The sequence below is a fragment of the Heliangelus exortis genome, chromosome 26 (assembly GCF_036169615.1).
Source record: "Heliangelus exortis chromosome 26, bHelExo1.hap1, whole genome shotgun sequence".
In the NCBI taxonomy this organism is placed as follows: domain Eukaryota; kingdom Metazoa; phylum Chordata; class Aves; order Apodiformes; family Trochilidae; genus Heliangelus; species Heliangelus exortis.
Window position 1 is genome coordinate 4,296,673 of NC_092447.1, and position 20,072 is coordinate 4,316,744.

The 20,072-nt window shown below is 48.9% G+C and overlaps 1 protein-coding gene across 7 annotated transcripts in view; it reads right to left on the bottom strand.

Annotated features, from left to right (window-relative positions):
• The window catches only part of LOC139807767 (protein CEPU-1), a 334,589-nt gene that overhangs the window by 114,244 nt on the left and 200,273 nt on the right, over positions 1-20,072 (bottom strand). The gene's annotated exons all lie outside the window — the stretch shown is intronic.

The window sequence follows — 20,072 nt, forward strand, 5'->3', positions numbered from 1 at the left end:
TGCCCAGCTGCTCCTCAACGGGGAGGTCACACAGAGCAAAACCTCCCACCCAACCACAAACCCTCAGCTCAAGCTTCCTTCTGGAGGGCCATCAATTACTTGGGGCTGTCAGGATGAGAAGGCAGCCCAGCCTCCACAATAAGGAGGATATTCAGGCTAATAACTTCCCATTAAGCTCCTCAGAGCTGGATGCTTTCCATCCTTTTCTGCCGGGCTGCTGCCAGGGTGTGTTTGCTCCCCTGACCCAGCTAAGTCTTGAAGGGACATGGCTTGAGGCACTGTCATAAAATAAGCTCTCTGCCACCAGCCCTGCCTGGAAATCCTTGGCAGAGTTGGGCAGAGAAACCACAACCTCCGGGTGTTGGCTCCGATGCTGGTTTAGCCTCCAAAAGGGGATGAGAGCTTTCAAGGCAGAAGATTGAAACGCAATAAAAAGAGAAAGAAACCTTTCAGCCATCACTTCTGAGCACGTTATGACCTGAAAATGTGCTCCCAGTGTGCTGGAGGGAAAGCCAGGTGAGGGTGCTCGGGCTCCTAGATATTACCAGACCTTCAAACGTCCTTCACCACCAACCAAGAGGTGAATCACAAAATGGCTTTGACAACACTTTTTACAACATAGCTGAATATCCACCCTTGCAACCCTCTTCTTCCCAGCAGCTATTCCCTTTCCAGGGCCAACCACCAAAATCAGGGACAGGAATCAGCCCGTCCCTCCCCTCCTGATCCCCTGCTCCCTCCCTGCAAGCCACAGCCCAGGGGACAACCCCAAAGCACTTTCTGAGCTCTGTTTCTTAAGAGTGCTAAACGGGGCTGGATTGCTGGGGGAGTTACCTCCACCTCATCAAATACAAAAAAAAAAAAAAAAAAAAGTATCTCCCAATCCATTAATGCTTCATCAAAATTTTATGAGGTTTCTGCTAAAGGAAGGAAATCAAACAGAGATGGTGTTGGCATCCAGGCACTCTTGAAATCAAACATTCTTTCTCTAATGCACTTCTTTTTTGTTTTGCACGGTACCAAATGGGAAAGCAAGAAAAGGTGAAGCCTGCATCTCCCTTTTTCCAGCACCTGAATTTTTCCCCAGCTCAGGATATACCACCCCAATTCTCCCATCAGCCCTGGTGCCATTGAGCTGCTGGGGGGACAAGAGGACCAGTAAAAAACACCACCTGGGAGTGCATTCCCCAGGCTCCTGATCTCCAGGAGAGATGCTTGCATTGAGTGAATTAACTTGGCATCCAGAAGCAGAGTGGGATCGATGCACAACGTGCATGGGGACCAGGAGCATCTTTGGAACACGTAGGGATGGGTAAGGAAGCTCCTGCTCTTCCCTAATAAAGGCCTTAACACCCAGCCCAGCATTCCCAGCACCTTCATTAAAACCAGAGCCCAGGCTGCTTTTCCAGGAGGGAAGGGAGCAGTGCTCACAACAAGAGCTTTGCCATTAAATCAGCAGCTGAGGCTCAGTCCAGGAAGAGACATTTGGAAACTGGATAGCAGCTCGGGACCTGCCTAATAAGTCTGTGAAAATGTCAAAGGTATTTCTGTAGCATTCACTGTCCAAAAAGACCCAGTAATTTTATTTTTTTTTTTTCCACCTTCCTTTGTTTGTGTGTTGGTTTGGTTTTTTCTGAGTCCTTCCCTTTCACTGCAGGAAGGTTCTGCTGCAAACACACACCAGCCCCCAAATCAGGCTGCTTCATAAACAATATATTAAAAAGCAACCCCCCAAAGAAAACTCTGCAGCTGAATGCAAAGCCCAGTTATTGAAGAGCTCCACAGAAGCAGCCAGTTGTGAGAAGCAAGAACACCAAAAATAAGGCAGGGGGAAAAGTAAATAAGCAAACCACCGAGCAAAATATTCTGCTGAGAATTCAGGAGCCATTAAAAAACTAACATCAAATGTGTATATATAAAATATACATGAGCTTCATAAGCCTCCCTTATATCTAGGTATACAATGTTAAATATATATTATTTGTTTTGCAAAACTTAAACTTAAAAAGCCCATTTTCAACTATAAATGTTTTGGGTTTGTTTTGGTTTTTTTTTTTCCTCTCTTCTACTTCCCACAAATCCCAAGCAAGAAAAGAAGTTATTTTCCTGAAAAACAGTGTGGAGCTTTGGGACCATTCCTTGGGGATGGGAAGGATGCAAAGCTGGTGACAATGCCACCAGCATCTCCGCAGCAAGATCCTGTCCCTAACCTCCAGGTCCTCTCAACTCTCACCTCCAGCTTCTCCAAAACAAAACATCCAGAGAGGAAAGAAACCTGGAGCTCATTCCATACCCTGCTATTCACTGGAAAAGCATCAGTGCTGCCAAATAAAGCCAGAAGAGACACATTTTCCCATCCATCTTCCCCATAGATATTTTGCAGAGTTATCTGTGGTCATCCAAGCTGGTGAAATAAACTGGGGGGCTCCCAAAACACAGACCCACGGTGGGGATAAGGCAGATTATGGCACCTTTATTTCCACCTCCTATTCCTCAGCTCTCAAACCCCTCTCAGGCCGGGGCCAGAGCTGCTGAGCATTAGCAAAGAGCAAGGGGAAAGAAGAAGAAAAGAAATCCAAAGAGAGAAAAAAAAATAATTAGCAATAAAGCCCTCATTGCCTCCATCCCTTGCTCTGGAGAGGCTGGGAAACTGGTTAATGGATGTCAGGTCTGTTTCCATTGAAGAAAATAAAAATCAATGCAAGGCTCTTTGGCAGGCAGGGCACAGCCCTGCTGCTGCCTGGATTTTTGGGCACTTCCCACCCCAACCAGAAAAGGAATTTGCACCCATCTTACCCACCCAGCAGGTGCCCTATAGGATCCTGTAAGGTCAGGAGGAAAAGAAGCATCCCTAAGCCAACCCTCATGGATTTCAGCAGCCACAGCTGTGCTGGGGTGGGAAGATGCTCAGCTCAAAGTGCTGCCTTGGCAGAAGCAATTCTAAAGAGAAAATTCCCTTTTTGACCACTATTGGGGTGGGGTTTCGTTGGGTTTTTTGGGGGGGTTGTTTGCTTTTTTTTTTTGGCTGGCAGAAGGGCCCCACTCTGGGTGGTCTCTGTAGTGCTGGAAGCTGATTTTTCCCTGCCTGCTAAGGTGTTTCAGCTTCTCATGCAGAAAAGATGCAGCTTGGCCATTTTGTTAGCACTAAAAAGAATACTAATGAACTTGCAGGTTGCTGGATCAAGTAACTGATGACAAGCCACGTGCAGAACTGCTTAGCTGAGTCCCCTGGAAGTTAGAGGGATGAGACACAAATGGACTCAGGACTGGAAAAAACCAAACCAAACCAAAAAAACCCAACACACACACAAAAAAACCCAAAACCAACCCAAACCAACCAACCAACCAAACAAAAAACCCTGTTTTTTCCCCCATCTCTGCTTGGTGAAGCATCAGGTGCCTACCTCTAATCCCATGCCCAGATTATGTTTGCTTTTCCCAGTTTTGATCCTATGGCTTCCTCTCAACCCTTGGGTTGGGATTTATCACCTCGAAATGCAAACTAGGAACTTGGACCCCATTTCTTAGCAAATGGAGAGAAAAAACAACTGCTAGGAGACAATCTGTCTGACCTACTTTAGACATCTGCCTTAGACTGGGATGAATTGCACCCCAAAAAGCCCCATTGCTCTCCAGCCACTCCAAAGGGGGGGGACTCAACAAACCCACTCAGATGCAGACATCCATCACCTGCAGGTAGAGGAGCAAATATTCCAGACTGCTCATCCTTCTCTGGGCCCCCATGGAAAAATTAATGGATTGAGAGCTGGATGCATCCAGCCTACACCTGGAGGGGAGCTCTTGGAAGCAAGTGCCAGCACTCCCAGAGCTCACCTCTTGGGATAGTTTAGGTTGGGAGGGACTTTTAAGGGCCATCCAGGCCACAATCAAGCAGAAGAACTTGAGGAGGTCTTCAGGAATTATGTTCCAACCCAGAGAGCTCAAGGAAATGGGGACCTGGGACTCCTCCTGCTCACTTGGCCATCTGAGCAAAGGGTCAGTGCCTTGGAAAAGGGGGGAAAACCACACAAAAGAAAAGCTAAGGCAGCACACCCTACCCAAAGCAAAGCCCAACTCTGAAGAGGAGCTTTCTACAGAACCCAGAAACCAAACCCAAGTCTAAAATCCTTCACACTGGGGAAAGGCTGGGTGTGGATCCCATCTCCCCAGTTCTCAAGAACGTCCCCTGATGTATTTTAAGCCCTGACTTTCACTGGAATGAGCTTATCTGCTCGTGCTCCTTGCCTGTGTGCCCATCTAGCAATCTTCCCCAATAATGTGTGAAGCCTTTGGCCAATTTTAACTAAATTTGACAGAGGAACAGATGGCTCAAAGACATTAAGTACCTGCAAGTCTAGTACAGACAGGCAGCCAGGTAGAGGAGAGGGACTCGGCGAGTGCTCAACAGAGGGAAAGGCCACAGAAAAATGAGATTCATCCTCATCTGAACCTCAGAGAAGCCACACAGCACAAAGCCTTTCCTAACATCCCCGCCGCAGGCAGAGACTCATTTACTCCTACTTGGACCAAAATGAAACAAACTTGTAAGAAAATCTGGCTTTATCAGCTCCTGTGCCAGTCAGAGGGAGGGGGTTTGCATATGAAAGCAGAGCCTGAGTGACAACTTCAAGGAAGGAGGAAAAGCTCCCAGGATGGAAAGGCAAATTGCACCAAGGAACTGCTGGAAACCTTGGACTGGGAGCAAACCCCCCCACACCTATCCCTGGAGCCTGAACCAAGGTGAGGGGATGGCTCCTGCACCAAATTTTTGGGATGGCTCCTGCACCAAATTTTGGGGATGGCTCCTGTACCAAATTTTGGGGATGGCTCATGCACCAAATTTTTGGGATGGCTCCTGTACCAAACTTTTGGGATGGCTCATGCACCAAATTTTTTGGATAGCTCCTGCACCAAATTTTTGGGATGGCTCCTGCACCAAATTTTTGGGAGTGCTCCTGCATCAAATTTTGGGGATGGCTCCTGCACCAAATTTTTGGGATGGCTCCTGTACCAAATTTTTGGGATGGCTCACACACCAAATTTTTGGGATGGCTCCTGCACCAAATTTTTGGGAGTGCTCCTGCATCAAATTTTGGGGATGGCTCATGCACCAAATTTTTTGGATGGCTCCTGTACCAAATTTTTGTGATAGCTCCTGCACCAAAATTTTGGGATGGCTCCTGCATCAAATTTTTGGGATGGATCCTGCACCAAATTTTTGGGATGGCTCCTGCACCAAATTTTTTTGGATGGCTCCTGCACCAAATTTTTGGGATGGCTCCTGCACCAAATTTTTGGGATGGCTCATGCACCAAATTTTTGGGATGGCTCCTGCACCAAATTTTTGGGATGGCTCCTGTACCAAATTTTTGGGATGGCTCACACACCAAATTTTTGGGAGGGCTCCTGCATCAAATTTTTGGGATGGCTCCTGTACCAAATTTTTGGGATGGCTCCTGTACCAAATTTTTGGGATGGCTCCTGCACCAAATTTTTGGGATGGCTCCTGCATCAAATTCTGGGGATGGCTCCTGCATCAAATTTTGGGGATGGCTCCTGCACCAAATTTTTGGGATGGCTCCTGCACCAAATTTTTGGGATGGCTCATGCACCAAATTTTTGGGATGGCTCCTGCACCAAATTTTTGGGATGGCTCCTGTACCAAATTTTTGGGATGGCTCCTGTACCAAATTTTTGGGATGGCTCACACACCAAATTTTTGGGAGGGCTCCTGCATCAAATTTTTGGGATGGCTCCTGCACCAAATTTTTGGGATGGCTCCTGTACCAAATTTTTGGGATGGCTCCTGCACCAAATTTTTGGGATGGCTCACACACCAAATTTTTGGGATGGCTCCTGCATCACACTTTTGGGATGGCTCCTGTACGAAATTTTTGGGATGGCTCATGCACCAAATTTTGGGGAGGGCTCCTGCATCAAATTTTTGGGAGGGCTCCTGCATCAAATTCTGGGGATGGCTCACACACCAAATTTTTGGGATGGCTCCTGCACCAAATTTTTGGGAGGGCTCCTGAACCAAATTTTTGGGATGGATCCTGCATCAAATTTTTGGGATGGCTCCTGTACCAAATTTTTGGGATGGCTCATGCACCAAATTTTTTGGATAGCTCCTGCACCAAATTTTTGGGATGGCTCCTGCACCAAATTTTTGGGAGGGCTCCTGCACCAAATTTTTGGGATGGCTCCTGCATCACATTTTTGGGATGGCTCCTGCATCAAATTCTGGGGATGGCTCCTGCATCAAATTTTTGGGATGGCTCATGCACCAAATTTTTGGGATGGCTCCTGCATCAAATTTTTGGGATGGCTCACACACCAAATTTTTTGGGGTGTTTCCATGCAGAGCTCTTTCTTGCACCAAAGGAGGGCACACAACACATTATCTTGGCCCCGGGCTCACACTCTAGGAGCCAGTAATAGAAGTGCTCATCTATTTCCCATCAATGTATCTTTTTAATGAACTAAGATGGCTTTTTAAATAAATAAAACCTTTCACCAAAAATAGCTGCACCGTCATCTATAATCCCCTGGAAACTTAAAAAGGTCTGAAATTGAGATGCAAAGCAATAGTTAGAGGTGGGGGGAGGGGGGATGGTGTGAGGATGCAGCCACCCCCAAAGCTTTTGCAGCAAAAAAAAAGAAAAAAAAACCCAAAAAATCCACATGCAAGCCCTTCTGCACACACCTGCAAACACCTCGCCCTCCCGTTGCCAAAATAAATGTCAAAAGCAGTTTGCAAACTACCTAATGCTCACAAATTCCCAAAGCTTAGGCAAGTACTATTTTTGTTTCAACGTGGGGAAGGAGAGGCAGGGAGCAGCAAAATGACTTCATCTGCAAGGGGTGAGCTTGTGGGCCAAGCAGGAGGGAGGGTGCAGCCAAAAACTGGGGTGGGCTCAGGCACCGAGCCACGGGGCCACCTCCCCTTTCGTGTCTCCCAGCACCGTTCTCCCCTTTCCTCCAAGTCAAACAGATTTGTCCACAAAATCAGCTCCGGGTGGCACAGCCTCACCCAGCAGGTACAGATGGGCTCGGTGATCAAGATGAATCATTTGGCACCTGCAGAATGACCTGGATGCAACTGCAGAACCAGCACCTCCTCCACAGCCAGGGCATCGGGGAGGGGGGGAAAAAAGCCAAAGGAGGCTCCAAAATAGGGAGGACCCCCACATCTGGGCCCTCTGTCTCCCCTCCTCTTCCCCATCAAGGTCTGGTTTGTTTGCTTCCCCCCAAAGGCCCCCTCCCCACTCTCAGACAAGGTTAATAGGGTAGAGAGAGAGCATCTGTTTATGAGAAGGTTATCAAGTGAAAGGCAGGAACGCAGCCTCCAAACCAGCTTTTCATAGCCTCTTACTTATTATTTAATTTGGCTCCAGTACGTGAAATTAGGCTAATGGCTGTTAAGTGGTTAAGGCACACACATTGTCCATCTGCCGAGAAGGCTCCAGGCCCTTGTTCTGTTTCAAAGGCTAAGGAGGAAAAATAATATGAGAGTTGCATGCTGTTAGTTTGAGAGCTCATAAATGCATTTGCTCCCTTTCTCCTCCGCTTTTTTATTTCTTTTATCTCCAGTGTTTTGCCTGTTGCAGCATTAGGAACTTCTGGAAAGCGAGTTACTGGCCTTTTTATTATTCTTTTTTTTTTTTTTTTGTCACTGCTGTTGAATTTATTTTTTTTTTTTTTGCCTTGATTTTTTTTTTTTTGTCACTGAAAGGAAGGACAAGCCAACCAGTTCCAGCAATGCCACAGCCACCAGCTGCTGCAGTCCTGCCATCCAGGGATGCAAAGTGCAGCATCCCCCATTTGATCCCAACTGCATTCCCAGCACAACCCTGAGCTTCCAGTTCTTCTTGACCTGGTCTGATGGAATCTGTGTCTCCATCATCATCTTCACAGCTTTCCTTACACAGGGGATGCTCATCCCCTTCCCACCTGGGCTCCTTGTTGCATTTAATGAGCAGCTCCACACATACCATGGGGAATGGATGGGTTCCTACATGTTTTAATCTGAAATGCCACAAGCTCAGGCTGGAGCTCCCTTTTCCCTTGAGTCTCACGTCCCTCCCCAGTTCCCACACAGATTCTTGGGTGTCTCATACAAGAGTTGAGCTCATTCTGTGACTAACGAGGTCTCTTGACCTCTACCTGTCTATTTATTGTGGAAGTGACAGAAATGTAACACCCAGCCCTCCATAAAACCTGTCAGAAATAAGGACAGCTCATTCTCAAAACGTAACAGAAATGCTGAAGTGGAAAAGGGATGCAGAGAGGGAAGAGATGCCCTGCTCCTGGCATCCATGAATGGACAAGGAAGGGCTGGATGAATTCTGGGCAAGTGAGCTAGAGAGTGGGTGGCAAAACTGCACATAAAACCTGGCCAAAAATCCTTAGAGGAAGACTTCATAGACATCAAAAAAACCTCTCTATAGTGACTTTTAGTCCTTTGGTCCCCAGACACAGTTTGCACTCTCTGCCTCGCCCACTGAAGGACAAGGTTTCACTGCTGGGTAAAGTCTTGGCATGGCTGAACCTGGTTTTATTAGAACAGGTTGCTGGGTGGACATGGAAGGAGCTATAAAAAACATCATGTGGGTTTTAAACAGGTTCTGGCTGTGTCCCCAGGAGCAGAAACCTGGGATTGCTGCTGTCCATCCCCCAGGGCTTACATTTTGCTCATCCTTGGATTTTTACTTATGAAAACCAAGGTGGCACCACAGCTTGGTCCCTCCGTGGCATCAGAAGTGGAGAGGAAGAAGGTGTAAGCAGAAATGTCTGAGCCCAAGGAGTCCCAGGACCCCAGACACCAGGGTCCATGTGAGAAGAGAAACTGCTTTCTAGGCAGCAGCCCTGGGGAGAAGCAGAAGCAGGGGCAGGCAGAAGGAGGAAGGGGCCCTTGAGCTGCAGCAAGAAAATAACAGCTCAAGCCCAGCTCTCTCCTCTAAGAGCTGAGATGTCTCTGAGCAAGAAGGGTTATTTATGGGGACACGAGGAAGGAGAAGGCAGCTGAAGAGCATTTCTCATTTCCCTCCATTACTGCAACAACCCCACTTGAAATTCAACTTTATATCTTCCTTCCCAAGCCCAGGAAAAAAAAAACCAACAAAACAAACCCAAAACAAAAAACGCCACAAAGTCAGCTTCCCCTCCCCTTGTTATCCTCCTGATTTTGCCAGAGGTTAGTGGGGCTGCTTCAGCCTCACAGCAGGAGGAACAAGCAGCAGTTGGCACTACCTGGAGAAAAGATTAGAGAATTTATTAAGGGCTTTGTCCCCCCACCTCTCCCCTGAGCCAGGCACTGCTTTTCCTGAGTACAGCTGCAGCATCTACACCACCTCCTGCTGCTTTATCCCTGTCTCCTGCCTCTCTCAACAGGCAGCTCCCTGAATTCCTCTCCCCCTGTACTGTATCTTTGTTCAAGAGCTGTGCCCAAGGTATATAAATATATATATCTACAACCCCATCAACCCAGGCTCTGTGTGAGTGATGCTGGATGGTGTGTGCAGAACACAACCGTGCTGGGGGGTGGTTGGTTGTAACACTCCTCTCCAAAATTACCTCCCATCTATTCATTTTCCTACTCCTCTCCTGGGTTCCTGCTGAACCTAACCCAGAATGCAGCATCCAGGCTTTGCTTTTTTTTTTTTTTTTTTAATTTTAAGGGAAAGGATGAGGCGAAAAAAAGGAAATGAAGCCGAGTGCTGATCGCAGGGATAAAGGGGCTGGAAAAACCACCAAAGCGAGATGCTCAGCCCATGTCCTGCAGCTCTGCACCTGCTTGGGCTGACAAATAAATGCATGGCCTGCAAAGCTGTCAGGGATTATGGAGAGGAGAGTGGGACTAAAGGGAACTTGCCCAGATTTGGCTGAATGGGATGGAAAACTTTCGCTGGTTCGGCGAGTGAGCTTCTGCAGTATTTTTTTTTTTTTTTTTTCAGCTGGCAAACCCCCTGCTCTGACACATTTCTGTGTGTCTGTGCTGCTTCCAGTCCTGTTTTTTCCCCTCGCAGCCTGGTAGGAGCTATTAAGCTATCCTAGCAGAAGTCTGACACCAGGAGAGTTTTGTGTGAATAGCATATCCCAGCAAATCTGCAGGATAGAGAACATCTGAAAAATCAGGTTAAGGGATAAATACTGACAAGCTCTGACTGGAGAGAAGAGTCTTCACTCAAACACCTGAACAAACTGGAGGATTGCTACTGGTTTCCCCTAAAATGATGCTGAACCAGGCTGGTGATGATGGAAGAGCAGAAGAAGGAGGTGATCCTCCAGCTGAAGAACCTTGCCAGGGTTCTACAGAGCCTTCAGCCCGGAGTGTGGAGGGTTCCCACCTGGATTTCAGGAGCAAACTGGCAGGGCAGGACTTGCAGGAAGGCTCTGAGGAGTCCTCTGCACTAACATGTTGCCAAGGAGCATATGCAACGAAGGGGAGGGTTACAACAGAGCTTTGCTTCTGATCATCAGTGGGTTTGAAGGGTTTTCTTGGCCTAAGTCACCAGGAAATTTGGCAAGAGGTTTCCCAAGCAGCGAGCTGGCAGTAGGAAGGAGGGTGGCTTTATCCAAGACAAAAAAAAAAAAAAAAAAAAACAACAAAAAAAAAAATCCAGGGAGATAGCTTCAAACCAAAGCTGACAGGGGAGAAAAGTGAAAGGAAACATCCTCATGGGCACAGCAGCTGCTTTGGAGGCAGCAGGGAAAACTGGTGGAGATGAGGGTGAGCTTGGAGCAGAGTTTTTACCAGGCTGACAGCCTGGGAGGAGGAGACCTGAGGAGGGCAGGCTCCATCTTTTTCCTCCCATCGTTTTAAGAAAAGAAAGCCTTGACCCTTCCTACCCTGGACAGGGAAAAAGTAGGAGATGTTCAGCCTGGCTGTGGGATGGGAAATGGCTCTGCCCCTGCTGGGATCTGCAGCCCGAGCTGCTAAGGGAGTGATGGATGAAGGAGGAGGAGGAAGCTGCAGCTCCAGGTTCTGCAGCAGCAAATGGCCTCAGTGATTAAAACTGAGTGGGCAGTTGTGTATCACTCTGGATTTTCTGCCTCCTTCCTTGCTAGCAGTGACTCAGGAATATTCTTCATCGCCCTCAAGTGAGGATATGATCATTTTCTGCCACTTGAGATGAAGCTAATTTTACAGCAGCTTAGAGAGAGAGAGAGAGATGTCATGTGCTGATGTCAGTACTGCCTGCATCCCACATCAATGCAGCACCACAAGGCAAGGGGTGCTGACTGCTGGAACTTAGACCATCCCAGTATTAGGAGAGAAACACCAGAAGCCAAGGGAGGGTTGTCTGGAGCTGCAAGGGTCCCTGCAAGATGAAAGGAGCAAAGCTGTGGAGGATGGAGACCTCCAAGCAGAGAGACAGACGAGAGCAGCCCCTCTCCAGTCAGGTTTCTTAGAAGGAGAAGCACTCAAGACAGTCTGAAGATTTTGAATATAAGCCCAAGAGGACCAAGGTGCTGAAAAAAAGGGGCTCAATGCTGAAACAAAGGGGCTCGAAGGACAGATTCCTCCACTCAAATCCAACCCAGTCCCACAGGGACCGAATTACTGAAACCAAGAACCTGTGTGGCAGGAGCCCACGCTCCAAAGTGAAAAGTTTGAGTGCCAAAGGCAAATTTCTCCCTTGGCACATCACAGCCTGGGTCTGGCTGGGCTTCCCACCTCATCCTCTCTGTGCTCCCCACGGAGCTGGGATGGCAGAGGAACCGGTGCCACCACCAGCGCTGCAGCTGGACCGCCCGGGGTCCTGGCTGGGAACCTACCAGCCCTACAGCCACATCCAAATGGGTTTTTCTTGCTTGCTGATGGGGTCATTTATTTCTTTTCGAGCTGCAAAAGCTGCCTTCACACCAGGCCCTGGCAATGCCTGGCCGGGCACCCTGGGTGAAACCACAGCCTCCCAGCCACCGGCCGGGATGTGATTCCTTGACAGCCCTGGCTTCAGGAGCTAACTGGCAGGGGTGGCTGCATTTGCAAGGGAAACAGAGCGGTGCTGCCAGCTTTTAGTGACAAAAGGAGTGTTTATAACAGGCGTGGTGACAGCTGTCCGAATGCCACATTTATTTACAAAACGTTAGTTAAATTACTGACAGTTGGTGCCGCAAAGGGAAGCTGAGAGGAAGAGCTGACATCTCCCCAGTGCATCGATTCAGCAGCCTCCCCTTCCACCTCTCCCTGAAAAACCCTTGGTGCTGAGGACCCTTTCCCACTGAACCTCCCCGGGGTCCTCCTGCAATTCCCACCCAACCCAGAGGATGGGTCCCAGGAGGGTGGGTGAAGTTTCTCCTCCTTCTGGAAGGACCAAGAGGTCATTTCCCAGCCTGTGATCTCTTCAGCCCTTGGCTCTCTGGTGACACTTCCAGTGCCACTGGAATGGATGGAGGTCACCAAAATGCCTGGCATGAGCTGGTTCCAGGCTCAGAGAGGTGTCAGAGGTAAAGGGCCCCAATGTTTTGCTGAACAGTGTCAACAGCTCCAGGAGCCAAGGACAAACAGAAAAATTTAGGAGCCCCAGCTGCCACGCACCAACCAACCATCTCCCTCAACCAACCACCTCCAGGAGGAAGGGTGGACTCCAGGACTCCCCCAAAATAGGATTTAGAGCTCCTGCCCATGTCCTACCTGCCTCAGAACACAGATTTTCTTTAACTTCACAAATACCCAAGTCAAGGCTAATGGATCCCTCTTGCTCCTGGTGCCTGTGGAGGACTAAATCCCATCACTTGGCACCCACTGGAGCATCTCTAAACTGCTCCCTCCAAACACCACCCTGGCTTTGCCCTCTCACCCTGTGCAAGTTTGCTGAGCAAACAGGGTCAGGCTGAAATCTGGCCCTGGAAAATGTCTATTCAACATCCACCCTGGCTGGTTCAACACAGAACAGCTCCTCTGATGAGAAAAAAGCAAAAGGAGGGGTGGAATCCGATGGAAAAAATGATTCCAAAATGTAAAGCAGCTCGGAGGTGAGAAGGGAAAGAATTTTTTCAGCTGAAGAGAACTCTGTGTATCCAGAAGTCCTCCCCTTCTGAGAATGAATGGAATCAAAATTGCTCTGTTTCAGATTTGCAAACTCACAATCTCACTGCAGCTTGATCAGAGCATTTCCTGCAGAACTTGACAAGATGCTTCAATGAACTTATAAACTCAGATTCAAAGGAATGCTATTTTTCCAACCCAATCTTCCCAACAAGGGAATTCTAAACAGTTTTTCCAGCCAAAGTACAAAAGAAAGAAATGGATTTTTTTTTTTTTAAACTAAAGGGTCTGTTTTAAAAATAAAAATTTGTACGTTTCTTTACATAACAAAATGTACAAGCCTGAGGTTTTTTTAATAAAAGCACAAGCAAGAGGTGCTCACTTAGCTCCTGCAATGCAAGATAAGCATCAGACATTCAGAGCCTTGGAAAATACTTGTTCAAGTGTTCACCTGGGTCACTCTTCCTTTGAACCCATCAAGAGCTTTGTACTGGACTACAAGAGAATAAGGATGTAAGATAAAGATTATCCTGGAATAAAGCCCTGACCCTGCAATGTACTGAATTTGGAGGGCTTTAGGGTAAGAACCTAAATATACCTTCAAGTATCAGTGCTGTGCCTATCTGTAGGTCCAAACCATCTTGAGGTGGCTCTGAAGATGGAGCTACCCTGGGTAATTTAAAAGCAAATTATCCAGTTTTCTGACAGTTTTCTATCATTCCACCTACGTAAGAAACTCAAGTTGGAAAAACACAGCATTTTTAACACAGCTGAACAGAGGATGCGAAGCTGGCGAAATAATAATAATAATCCCACCATGATGACTGATAAAAAAAATAAAAGGGGGACAAAAACTAAAATCACACTCCAGAATCCAAAGGAATAAATGTTTGGATGGTGGCCGGGGCTCTGCATGTGTCTGATAAAACAGACGCAGGTGTCAGAGCCATTTATGGTTGCAGGCACCGAGCCGGTCAAAATCTCCATCTCTGGGAAAAAAAAAAAAAAAAAAAACCTGTGATATTTCACCAGCTGCTCATGTTGGAAGGTGGTTTTATTCCTTATTTACTCTGTCCTCATTGACATGCAGAGCTGGACTCGCATGTCTCCTGTTTGACCCTTGGTGTCCTTTCCTCTTCAGCTCTCTCCCCAAAGGTGTCCTCACCTTCAGACCAGGCTTCAGCTCTCCAGACCTTGGCTCCATCTCCCTGCTCCTGGTTTTTCCAGAGGAAAATCCAGCTGCAAAGCCAAGTTTACCTTCAGCCTTTCCTTACCCACCCATCTGCTCTTCTGCATCCTCACTTTGCATGTAAACCAAGGACTGCTTCCCTGCATGGCTGCTGGTGGTGAGAGCCAAGGCCACTCATTGCCAGCTGAAGAATCCTTATTTAAGGCAACATTTTTAATATACTGATGATTAAGACACCTTTGGCATTTCAGCAGAGAGGCTGCAACATCCAGACCCAAGTCTCAGACTTGGCTCCTTTGTGGCTGTACCACCTCTGAAAAACCAAACCTCAGGAGAGCATTTCTTGTTTATTTATTTATTCATTCCCATTTATCCCAGGGTAGTTCCCACTTAATGGGGTGTACATAAATTCCTTCCTGATTTTCCCTTTTCCTCCTAGACAAAAACAAGGGTGTCTGAGCTCAAACTGGAAGGTTTGGGCAGGTCCAGAGGGAAGAAAGAAAAAAACTCTGCTAGACCAAGAGGAGGATTTTTCCAGCAGCATCACTTGGAGTGACTCCAGTGAAGCCAACACAAAAGGCAATAATTTAGGCAAGCTGAAGGCAACCACCCCACAGATCTCCACCCCACAGAGCTGCCAGGTCACAGTGTGCAGGGCCAGGCAGCAGAATGCTGGGTGCCCCAGGGGACTCTGCCAGCCTGGGGACAGTCCCCAAGGATGGCCAAGAGCTAGAGATAAGGCCAGCTGCCTGTCACCCACAAACACCTAGGTCAGCTCACACTAGTGATGAGAAAAGCATCTCAGCAGCACCCAGGGCTATGGGTTGTCCCACAGCTGGAGGTGGCACTGCTTTTGCTGGTCCCAATCCCTGATTTTGCTTCAGCTCCTACCTGGTGATCATCCCCCTACCACCCAGCTCTGCAGAACCCCAACCACACACCGTGTCCCCCTGCCACGAAGATTTCTGACACTGAAAAAGACTCCCAGCAGCCCCTATAAACTCCAGGCAAGGGCAGGACACTGGTGGCCATGTCCTCCAGTAGGACACTCCTGGCATTTTCCTTACTGATGGATGCAGCCTGCCACAAAAAGCCTGCAATGCAAGCAGATGACTCACAGAATGGAAGTGTATCGAGTGCCACACACAAATAAACCCATTTACAGGACCTTACAGGCACCTTACATCACATGAAGAGTGGGTTGAAGGGCTAAAAACCCTGGCTTAGCAATTAGAAATGCCACCCTCCACTGGGCAGTCACCTGCAAGCTCCTCTGACCTCCTATCCTCTTTGCCTTTCTTCCTCCCCATCCTCCCCATCAGCCCTTCCCATCCCAAAGGAGCAGGGTACTACTCTCTTTGACTTAAATCTATCCAGAGCTGAGAGCCTGGAGATATTTAACCCTCTGCTGGAGATGACATGCTTGTCCCCTAGGAGACTCCAGTGAGCTACAGGCAGTGAACTATAAAGGGAAGCCCTCCTCTGGCACAGCAATCAGGAACTTGCCTCATCTCAGATGGAAATTGCACTCAGGGAGAAAAAGATAAAAAAAAAAAAAAAAAAGATAATCCATGCATATGACAATTTTTTTTTTTTTTTCCCCTACTTTAAGCTGATTCCATCTCAGAGATGGGAGAGAGGTGGTGAAGATTTGCTGACATGTCACTTTTAGCAATAAACTCCCCTTTCAGAAAGATGCCATCGCAAGCAAAGTCATTGACTCACAAGCTGCAACCAACCACCACGTGGGCACTGCTTGGGCTCCTGCAGCCCCTCTGCTGAAGGATCTCCAGGAACATGGAAAAGAAAAGCCTGGCCAAAAAGGAGGACTGTTCCTGGTCCTCCTGGAGGACCCAGGAATGATGGGAGGAGGAGAAGCAGGGGTGAAGCGGCCCCGATGGGAGCAGAAATTCACATCCTAACCCTGAGTGCTGCTCATATAGGAGAGGTTTGGAAGAGAAGGTGAGTGTGCTGGAGTCAGGACAACCTTTGGTGTCTGAGTTGCCAGCTCAGCTCCATCCTCAGGCAGGATTCCTGGGGCTGGTCCCAGCCCATGTGCTCAGGAATTCTTCACTGCTCTGTAACAACAAAATAACCCCAGGAGATGTCCCTGGTCTGGGCTTGGGAAGTGGGCAGGGAAGCAGTCAGGAGCTTTGGGCTCTGCTGGGCAAGGCTCTGACATCAATAACTGCAGCAGGACAAGAAAATCCCAAGTACTGAGCTTGGGAGACCATGGGAATGGGATGGGAGATGCACACTAGGGAGGAAATGAGGAGTTTGGCAGACGTGCAAGGTGGGGTGGAGGGGTGGCCAGGTAGGGCAGGAGATGGGAGTGCTGGGATGAACAGAGCATGATTCAGAGTGCCCAGAGAGTTTGTTGGGGGGTGTGGGGACTGGCTGGTCAAGCAACACCCCTCACTTTTTGGGGTTATTGCAGCAAAGGTGGGAGTGGGGAGCCTGGAGCAAAACAGACACAGAGCCCTGCAGCTGCTGAGCAGGCTTGAGCAATCATGGCTGGACCCTTTCATCAACAACCTCTGCCCTGTCCTGCTCTTACTTGTCTTATTTGGACTTAAAAGAGTCATAGAAAACAGCCCCATTGCTGAGAAAGATTCTTTTCTGCTTCACAAACCAGCACTTAGTTTGCATCCATCAAACAAACGTGCTTGATTTTGGTCTGTTTCACAGCCCACTTATCATTTCTCCAAAATGCCTTCAAGATCACAACAGGGGCAAAATAAATTTGCAAAACAGGCTCGGGCAAAGCGTGGCAGATCTCAGAGGCAAAGTGCATGGCCTTTTTCTAACCCCAAGTGGAAAGGACAGGAAACATCATGGTTAAAAAAAAAGCAAACCCACAATTTTTAACACGCATTGAGCTCACGTTTCAGAATCCAAAGGGGACCAAATAAAGGAATGGTGTCACCCTGCTAAGAAAACCAGGAGATGTACAGAGAAATGACCCTCATCCTACAGCCTGACCTGCCCAAGGCACAGACAAATTCTGGGGCCACCACTCAAACGCCTGCACCTGGGACTGTCAGAGCCTCTCTGTGGAAAGTGCTGACTGAAGCCAATTAAAGTGAAATCATAATCAAGGCATTTGTTGTGGTGCTGAGAGAATGACTCCAAAGGTCTCAGCAATGCCTGGACTGAGTTCAAACACTGGATGGGAGTTCAGGATGGGTTTTCTCCAGCGTGAACCACTCACTCACTGCTGGGGAGGGCAGAAGTGGGAGGGGGTGCAGACCATCCTCATCCTCACCAGAGACAGCTCTGACCTTCACACACATCCAAACCCTCCCCAAAACCAGGAGCAGCCCCAGCTTCAGGTCCAAGACGTGCATCAGCAAAAATTCCAAGCTGTTGCACCCATCCCCAAGCCTTTTCCTCCTCCTCCAGGTTTTGCTGCATCCAGGAGGAAGTCCTGCCCCTCCTGTCCCAGATGACAGCTCTGTCCCAAAGTCTAACCCCAGATTTAAATTTAATGCAATGACCTGAAGTGCTGCTACCAAAACAAGACACATGACCACAGCCCTGGCACACACCAGAGACAGAAGGAAATACCTGAACATCACTGGTGTCTCTGTGAGTCCTAATATTATATTTCCAGCAGCCAGGTTTGCACAGAGCAAAGCCTGTGCCTTTTCCAACAGGGAATTCTCCTCGTGGCCATCAATCCAGCTCCTTTCACAGGCACTGAATTAGCTCTGCTTGGAGGAGAGGTGGGGATGGAGATGAAAAGAGCCTCCTTGGCTGAAAGCAGCCCAGAGACCTGGGCACCCAGCCACCCCAGACAGAATAACCCATTTCCAAGCCCTCCTCCCCTGGGTGCTACAGGACTTTCCGAGCACTTCAGCAACTGCTGCTGCTAAGTTCTCCCCTTGCTCTCCCTTTTGTTGGCTGGGAAAAACCAAGCAAGCACCTCTAGAAACACCTCCTTCCTTCCAAATCCTTGGCTGCAACTCGTCATCCTCCCACCCCACATGGAAATGAGAGGAAAAAGAGAAGAATTTGGTTTGTTTGGGTTTTTTTGTTTTTTTTTTCCTTTCTGTGCCCTTTTTTTCCTGACTGCCACCCTAGCAGAGGGCAGGGCTGGGAAGGGGGAGCAGCAGTGGGGTCTGCTGAAGCCTTTCTGAGCAGCATTGCTATTCTGAACAAGTTAACTCCTCCACACCAGATCGATGGTTACACCAGGAGGGGAGCAGGCAGGAAGATTCATGCTTCCTTGATTTCCACCTCTGGAAATGGGTGATTTTCCTCTGCACATCATGGCCACAGGGACCAGGGACCATGGGGATGCAGCAACTCCCACCTCAAACCAGAAGCAAAATGCCACTGCAAAAAAAAACAAACCAAATCCTCCATCCTCTCCAGCTACCAAACCAGTGCACCAAGTCAGCAAGTCAGACATTAATTTCCAAGAGCAATTCCCAAGCCAGGGGTGAGACAGCAGGAATATCATCTGCACAGTTTGCACACCCCAGAACCCACGTGCCACTCTCCTGGGGCACACTTGGAGTTGACAAAGCACCTGGGGAGGGACACACAGACATCCCCTGCCACCAGACCAGCTCCCCAGCTGAACTGGGATGTGCATATGGCAGCCCTGGGGTGATGACAAGCTGCTGCCCTCCCTCCCCAGAACAGGATTTGTCCCTTTTCCCACTGGGTCTCCCTGAGAGAGGGCAAACACCCCTCCTGCTGACCCACCCTGCTTCTCTTTGTTCTCTCAGGGCACCCACCAGGCAGGGCTGACAGGTCTACCCCAGCCCCCAGGGGTGCCAGGCAGGGCACCAGCACGATCTGTGCCAGAAACCCTTTCCCAGGCCCCCACGGAACACCAGTGATTTCCTTCCATCCAGTAAGTTTGCTGAGCACCAGTGCCCACTCCCACCCTACTGCTGCCACCTCCTGTGGATTTTACAGACCTCCAGTAAGCTGACCCCAACACCCCCATGCCAAGATCCACACGATTTCTGTGCTTGGTGCTTGGGAGGGCACAGCCTTTCAGGAGAAGAAAGGAGCTGCTTTTTTTATTTCAGCCCAGCTCAGTAGGACAAATTCCTAAGCGAGACACCCTGTCCTCCCCCCTCAGCCACCCACTGCCCACTCATGCCAGGGACACAAGACAAACCCAGATGCCACAACACAGGGAACATGAGAGATCTTTGGGGTGGGGGGCTGCAAACAGGATTCACCTTTCCAGGGACCAACCCCAGCCCTTGGAAAAAGAGACCTGGATGAAATTCCTCAGGAGGTTTGGGGGTTTTTTTGTTTTTTTTTTTTGCCCTGGCTTGGCCCTGCTCCACTCACTGGCATAAAGCAGGAGTGCACACACCCAGCTGGCCCCACAGATGTTTGTGTCACCTACGCAAACGCCGCCGGAGGAAAGTCACTCCCTGAGCACTCCGGAGTTGCAAGCCCCACTTTCCCAAGGCTGCAATTAAAACCTGTCTTTTCCTTTTTCATCTCCCTATCAAACATCCTCTGGGATGACTGCGCCCATCTGCTGCGAGGACGGGGATGGGTATGATTCGGGCAGAAGATATCCCAGAAGTTCCACCTTGTCAAAATTACACATTTCTTGGCAGCCCCTGCATCCCTCAGATCCCTGCTGCAGGCAACAGGACCCCAGAGCAATGCCTGGACCCACATTTCCCCCACACCCCAAAGAGTTCATGCTAGTGGGGAGCAGCAAACCCCTGCCCCCAGAGCAAGGAGGGCAGCACCCCCCTGCCCAGAACCAGCCCCATCCTGGACCTCCCACCCCATCCCAGCAGGTCTAGGCAAGGGAAAGAGGTACAAATCCCACTGTGGGGGGGTTGACAACTCCTCCTTTCTCCCAGCTGGCTTGGTTTGACACGCATGAAGGCACCCCCAGCACTG